Source organism: Cetorhinus maximus, unplaced genomic scaffold (assembly GCF_964194155.1).
Source record: "Cetorhinus maximus unplaced genomic scaffold, sCetMax3.hap1.1 HAP1_SCAFFOLD_281, whole genome shotgun sequence".
Lineage (NCBI taxonomy): Eukaryota > Metazoa > Chordata > Chondrichthyes > Lamniformes > Cetorhinidae > Cetorhinus > Cetorhinus maximus.
In genome coordinates, this window is record NW_027596239.1 from 14,103 (window position 1) to 21,352 (window position 7,250).

General features: G+C 35.6%; 1 long non-coding RNA gene across 1 annotated transcript; it reads left to right on the top strand.

The window, feature by feature from the left end:
- The first annotated feature begins 2,747 nt into the window (after positions 1–2,747).
- Positions 2,748–5,679, top strand: LOC144673113 (uncharacterized). Its single transcript, XR_013574262.1, has 2 exons — positions 2,748–2,883; positions 3,297–5,679. It is a non-coding gene; the product is annotated as an uncharacterized LOC144673113 (long non-coding RNA).
- The last annotated feature ends 1,571 nt before the right edge of the window (positions 5,680–7,250 follow it).

A 7,250-nucleotide genomic window follows, 5' to 3' on the forward strand; every position in this document is an offset into this window, starting at 1 on the left:
GACAATGTAAAATCCATTGATATCTCTCTCTGATGAAATGAAGGGAATAGAAAATGTTTTTGCTACATTTAGTTTTTTGGTTGCACTACAGAGACGCTGTTCAAAAGTTGGGATGAAAATAAAGTATATGTCAGAAATAATACACAATGTTTAGTAAGCTGAGTGTTCATCCTGAAGCTGTGTGTCATTCATAGTGTATTGTCATCTTCCCAACAGCTGTGTAACTGGTAAACAAAAGGTTGTACACATATTGGACATAATCAAGTATGAATAAATGGCGCACAGTATACTTACCATATGGCAACACTTCAGGAATAGATATTTTTTTTTGCGTCTAACTTCATAGCCTTTAAGACTTTTATATTCATAGAAATTTACAGAACAGGAGGCCATTCAGCCCATAGTGTCTGTGCTGCAGATTCGTACAGCTCACTTGCATGTGAAATTTATATTCGTTAGCAATGTTTTTTTGTGTGCACACTTTTGAAACCTGCTGTGCTCTCATACTTTACTCCTCCCTTTATTATATATTCATTAATTGTAGTTTTTAAAAATCAGTGCCAATTTTATAATTGTTTTCAAATCCATTCATCACCTCCCTATCTATAATCTCCCCCAGCCCCACAACTCTGAGATATCTGTGCTGCTCTAACTCTGGCCCCTTGAGCATCCCTGATTTTAATTGCTCCACCATTGGTGGTTGTGCCTTCAGCTTAAAGCCTAGGAAGCTGAAGGCACAACCACCAATTCCACCCCTTAACTCCTCCCACCCCCAAACCTCTCCACCTCTTTTATTTGTTTTTTTCTTTAAGATGTTTCTTAAAACCTCTCTTTGACCAAGCTTAAGAACATCTGCCACAATATCTATCACCTTTATGATGGCTTGGTGTCTAATTTTGCTCCTGTGAAACATCTTGGGACATTTTATTATGCTAAAAGTGCTGTATAAGTTGTTGTAATTTACTGCCTTCAAGGCATTCTATGCATGTAGTTTATCCTACCTAAAATCAGATTCTGGTAATTCATTCCAAATCTGCCCAATCCTGGGGTGCCATTTCTCAATTAATGCTAATTAGATGGTGCCTTCAATAAACCAGTTTACAATTATTTTAACAATATTTGAAAGAATTGTTCTTCCTGCAAATGCTGTCTTTACCAGAGAATTTTGGTTATTTCTTAAATATAATAGTCCTCTGGCAAAACCTTCTGAATCAAAACTTACGTGCATGCCAGGCATTGCTGGGAGCTCCTGACTGCTGTAAATGTCAACAGGTACCTCCGGCTGAATTAAGCACTTAACACCTTCAACTAACCACTTCTCTTTAAAACAATATCGTGCTTTGTGATGATAAGTGTTTGCTTTATTCAATATTAAAGTGAAGTAAGTTTTCACTGATATGATTTTGATGCTTGTTTGTGACTGATATGCCAGAATTAGTATTATGCAATTATTAACAAACTTTCACGACCATAGTGTGTTTTGGACTTGTAAGCAAAGGAACCATGCATCCTTCTACAGGAAATGAAAGTTATGCAGCTTTTATTATAGTGTCCCAGTGGCCTGGGATGGGTTACGTTAAACTCAGTTCAAAGTTCAGAACAAAGTTCCCAACATTGTGTTTTTGCAGTTGCATCGCTTATTTAATTTGGGGAGAAAGTAGAGGAATGTTTATTCTACTTATATTTGTATCTGATGTGAATGCATTTTCTTCCATCCCAACAGCACTGATATTCCTCGTTTGAATACAAAAAAATCATTTATATTAATAAAAAATCTACAATCAAAGCATGCTTCCTAATGATATGACCATGGTTTAAATTGCCAAAGAAAGTCTGTTTGGAAAATTGCATTATTTTGAAGGCAAAGCAAATAGTAATTTATTTATGTATCATCTTCAATTTGAAAAGTGTAGCTTGTTTTGTCATTTTTGTGTTGTGCTGCATCATGCCCGATTGCAAGTTTCTCTTGCTGTGTAATAAATTAATTGATCTTATTTTCCACTTTTGTTTTGAAACTTTAGAGCAAAAGGCTCCTCCCCCACCCTTCCAGTGTTCAGTAACATACAAATTCTGAATGTTAAATTAACCAATGAATGTGAAGTTTATTGGTTTTTGACCTTTTGGCATTTCTCTCAATTATTCAATCCTCCAGTATAAGCCCAAAGTGAGCGTTGGTGGGATATGCATCAGTAGAGAACATCACATGAAGGGGAATATCACTGCCAAACCAAGTTGTTGTTGGCTTATGCATGCACACTTTTTAAAATCTATGTGCAGATGGACTCCCAGCTTGGGCTACTGTATTTAGAATTGAAAACCCGGCTTTTTCAAATCCCCCAACCCCCTGCCCCATCACCACCCCACCAAGCCAATACAAGGGTACTGAGATAATTATATTGTTGCTATGCTTGAAATCAGCTAAACCAGCATAAATGGAATATTGAACCTTTTCCCTGGCTCAGCTACATGCTGCTTTAACTGACTGACAGCTGTTGATGAAGTACTGATATTTTAAATACACTACTGTAAAGCTATTTTATTTTTATTAAGAAACGTATGAAACTAGAAATCTTCCTTAACCTTCAGTTCAACTCCTACAGGTATTAACAGATATTTTTCCTGAGACTTTGTCTTATAATTTTACAGGCTATCATTGTGTATATTTTACAGAAGGCACTTAAGGTGATTTCTTTTTTGTGTTGCAGAGTATTGCAGATCAACATCCTCCTTTCAGATAGCAGATTGCACCTCTTCTTGCAGACACAGCTAAACCCTACAGAGATTGAGGCCTGTGTCTCGGGTCAGACTGACTACACGGTTGATGATGCAGTTCATAGGCATGCCACTTCTAACCGAAGGTTCCCTGTAGAGGAAGCATAGAAAGTAAAGATCTGTTTATATTTAAACTGCGAAAGGTATTTCATATGATGCCTTACTTTGTGTTTTTAATCCAACATGGACATCATTTTTTTTAAAAGCGTTGTTAATTGAACAAATTTTTATAGAGCTGTGACAGCTCATCATAGAAAGCTGCTCACACCTACACACTGAATTAATGAATGCAGTGGAAATTCAATTATCTGCATTCTGATTATCTGAATTTCATTTTGTTAGACCTGGGTTATTTCCTTTTAAATTATCTAGCAAAAAATATCAGACTCTACTCCAAACACCTAATTAAAAGACCAAATTTCCTGTCTCTCTGTGACTGGAGATAATTAAGGTTCTCCTCTGTTACTCAGGCTTTAACTGTGTGGTAGAAACCAATTTCCTCTTTATTATTTTATTTTCATCAGCACTTCATCCTCGGGGCTTGGAAATGGCAGCAATGACAACAACGCAAAGCCGTAAAAGATGAACATTGCGAGTACCTGTTTTGTGGCTCATTTTTTGCTTTGGGCATGTGTTCGGAATCTACAGTCTAGACTGCTGATTATTCCAAATGTATACCTCCAAATGGACTTCATTCACAGAAGATATTTGTGAAAGCCCAGTCTGATGCACTGTTTTTCTTCTTGGACAGGAAAATATTTATTTGTGTCTACAGTGAAAATTGCTCTGTTAACTTTCTGATTTGAGATGCTGTATTTGTAATTACAGCTTCTGGGGTGAAGAAGTGTAGGACATATACAATTGCAGTAAGCATCAGAATAAATAATTGAAATGAGTTTTAAAACAAAAACTATTAGGAGTAGTCAAATATATATTTTTTTAAACTTAACTCCTAACTAATCTAAAACTTGGATCTTCTGATTGCAATGTATGTTTGTGGGGTGAAAGGGAGAAATGTGCATTCTATTCACAGCAATCCCACTGCTACTGGGGTCTTTCATACAAGAGCTGCTCTTTCTTGGAAGAAAATAATGTGATGCATGGGGGAAATGTCATTCAATCATTCATAAATCACTCCTGGGCAGATTTTATGCTAATTAATCACTCAGTGTCTTGATTTAGTAACATGCTTGCCATAGAAACTTTTGATTTCAGCCTGTAAATTTAGTTGTTACTTGATTAGGATGGGAAAATTCACTGGTTAAAACCCTAAACAGTAACTTTCAGTATTGGTTATAGCTTAACCTTACGTTAAGTAATAATGCACTGAGATCCGTGAAAGCAGTTTGGTTTTTTTTTGAAAATCCAAACTCAAAATATTTAATGCCTATAGCTTTACACCTGTAAACCTTAATAACATAAAGCTGGCCACTCTCTGTTTACTGCACTCATGATTGAGTTACATCATTGAGATTAAATTTGTATTGTACTTGACAATGTTAGAGAATTGTTCATTTGATTTAATGACTTGAAGTGCTATTTTAACTGTATAGAAGAAATTTTGGTTGTGTTGACTGTCAGTTTGATTCTGACTCTGTTAAGAAAATGTATTCTTGCTCCTTCCAGCAATTATTCTTGGTCTTCAAATTGTTTAAATACCTGGTACAGATAGTAATTCTATTTCTCCACCCCCCCCCCCCCTCAAAGCAGGAAGTTAGTAAGATTGATTTCCTAGTTTTGGCAGAGGTGGAGATGAGGTGGGGTGCTGCAATTATTCAAAGCACCCCTGGGATTGCCTGGCTCCTTGCTCCTGATAGTTAGCAATTGCTACCAGGAAGTTATGTGTGTTGGCATTGGATAAGGACAGAATCTGTTCTGATACCCTTCTGAACAACCAGCCAGCCAATAACTAGTTCCAGGCTTTCTCATGAAAATGGCCACTAGGTTGAGGGAACAGAGGGAGACTACTGCTTGTGGAATCTTGACCCAGTAGGAAGCTAATACCTTTTTATGGAAGGGAAAGGATTGGGAATGTGATGGAAATCAGCTTTTTAAACAAAAAAAAAATCCACCAGCATTCATAATTTACTATTTTGAAGATAGTTAATTAATGTGCAACTTTAACATTCTACCCAAAAATATAACAAGATTTAATAAATCATGATTTGATTATGGATTTAAAAAAATAACTTATTTATATCCTGTGCTCTATGGATATTCATCTTTGAACCATTATATACTCCAGGAGCTTAATTATTTAACTACTTGTCCTCAGAACAATTTGCTTTGCACTTCTTTTCCATCCTGATCTTATCAAGAAAATTGACATGTTCAAGATAAACAGTCACTACCTAGATTATTTTGGTTACATTGATGCCTCAGTATTGTATTAAAATAAATCAATATGAATAATCTAGTTAGATTGGTGAAACTGGGTTTAGTGCTGAATTGTATTTTCTCTTGTTACTAAAGGCTATGGTTTAACAATGCTCAAATAATTATTTTCTGTTCTACTAAATAATGCAAAAAAAAACTTTTGGGAGCTGTAAGGCTCTGGTCTGAGTGTTACGAAAAGGATCATTATTTGTCTCCCTGATGCTGTGAATCTGAATTTGTCTGTCAGTTTTTTAATAGCTGCAATGTATTATTTGTTTAGCCTGTTGGCCATGATAATGTTATCTGTGAGAGCTGGAAAATAAACTCTGCAATCTGGATTAGTTTTGTAGGAAAATGTTTGGACAATGTAAAAAGAAGCTGGAACTTCACTAGATGGCTCATAGTGTGCTCTGCTTCACTTGATCTGTCCAAAAGTTTGTCCACTATGGACTCTTCTTCAAAAGTCAATGTTTACAAGAATTGTGCACTACTGTACTTTTTTATTACTTTAATAAATTTATTAAAATGTGATTTGTGAACTATTCTGATTGACAAAACCATACAGGGTAGATCATTGATAATCTGATGCATGAAATGAACCTATGGTCTGGTAACCTGCAGGAATTCTTGCTATTCTAGAAACTCAAGTGATGGAATGCCTTGTGAGGCAAAATAAGTGCAAAAGCTTATACATTTAACAAACGTACATGTTTGATGGTAAGGAAACCAAATCTGAAACTTTGTGAGCCATGTATACAGACTCTTAATCTCTCAGCACTGCTGTAGGCCATTAGCACCCAGTTTGTCAAGAGGTCTGTTTTCCCTGACCATATGGCATTAGGTGGTTATGAAAGACATTCTGGCTTGTCTAGACCAATTAACAGACTCTGGTACTACTGCACCATACATTGCTTGACAGCTTAGTGGGCTTTAGATTGCAATCTAAATGCTGTTGCGCACTTAAGGTGCTCCTTGACTATAAATTGCCACCACATTTTTTTCATTCAGAACTGATTTTCTGTTGAAACAACATGGAAGCAGAATTAACAGTGCTGACCCTTTCTTTTTGATATCTTGCATTGATTCTAGGTTCACCCAAAGCTGTTGGTACATCTATAGAATATTGTATTATGCAACAACTAAAAGTGAAGTTCAGATAGAGTGCTTCTATTTCTGGGACTTCCATGTTTTTTTTCTCCAGAAACCATCAGGATGTAATCTGATATTTTATCTTTGATTGTAGGAAGTTTACAATTTTTTTCCTTGCATACTTGCAAATACCTGTGTTGAGATATTCGGTGTTTTAATAAGAGCACCCAAATGAGAGAATTTAATCTTTCTGCGTCTGCATTTAATCTTTCCAACCTCATCCCTCTATAACATTAATTCCTATGTCATGGGATTTAATTGCATTTTCAATAACTTGAATTAATTTTAGCCTTTATTGCTTTATTTGGTGGATCATTCAGTACATTTCTTTTGGAGATGTTATTGTGATATCAGTTCAGAACTCGCTGTTTGCTTTGCTTTTTATATCCTCTGATTTTATATCCTTGATCTTTTTTATAGTAATGAGTTTCCTTTATCTGACTATTTTGAATATTTATACATTAAGGCCACACAAAGGACTTTCTGAACTGTGGGTAGAATCTCTGCTAAATCAGTGCAAGAGATTGAGGAATTTCAAGTGCAGGTTTTGTCCAGCACAAATCATTTAATATGAGCACCCAGATGAGAAAATTTAATCTTTCTACATTTAATCTTTCCCATTTTTGCTGGTTTAAGAACAATGCTGGAAGATATGTCCCCCAGATAAAATTAATCACTGGTGAGTTTGACTGCAGCACTATGAGGAGGCTCTTAATTAAGCTTTCATTTAGGCACAGTGACACTAATAGGCACCTTTTCAAAAGTTTCTAAGTATACTTTAAATTTATTAATCATTGTGTACACCAATGAAACTATTAATGGTTCTGTATAGATTTTTAAAGTCACTTTTAGCTTTTTAAAAATCAGGTACTCCCAGGCAGTGGACTATGCACACGAATTAAAAATGCTTATTTTTTGTTATAAACCCATTTTCAGTTGCACCAACACTCTCA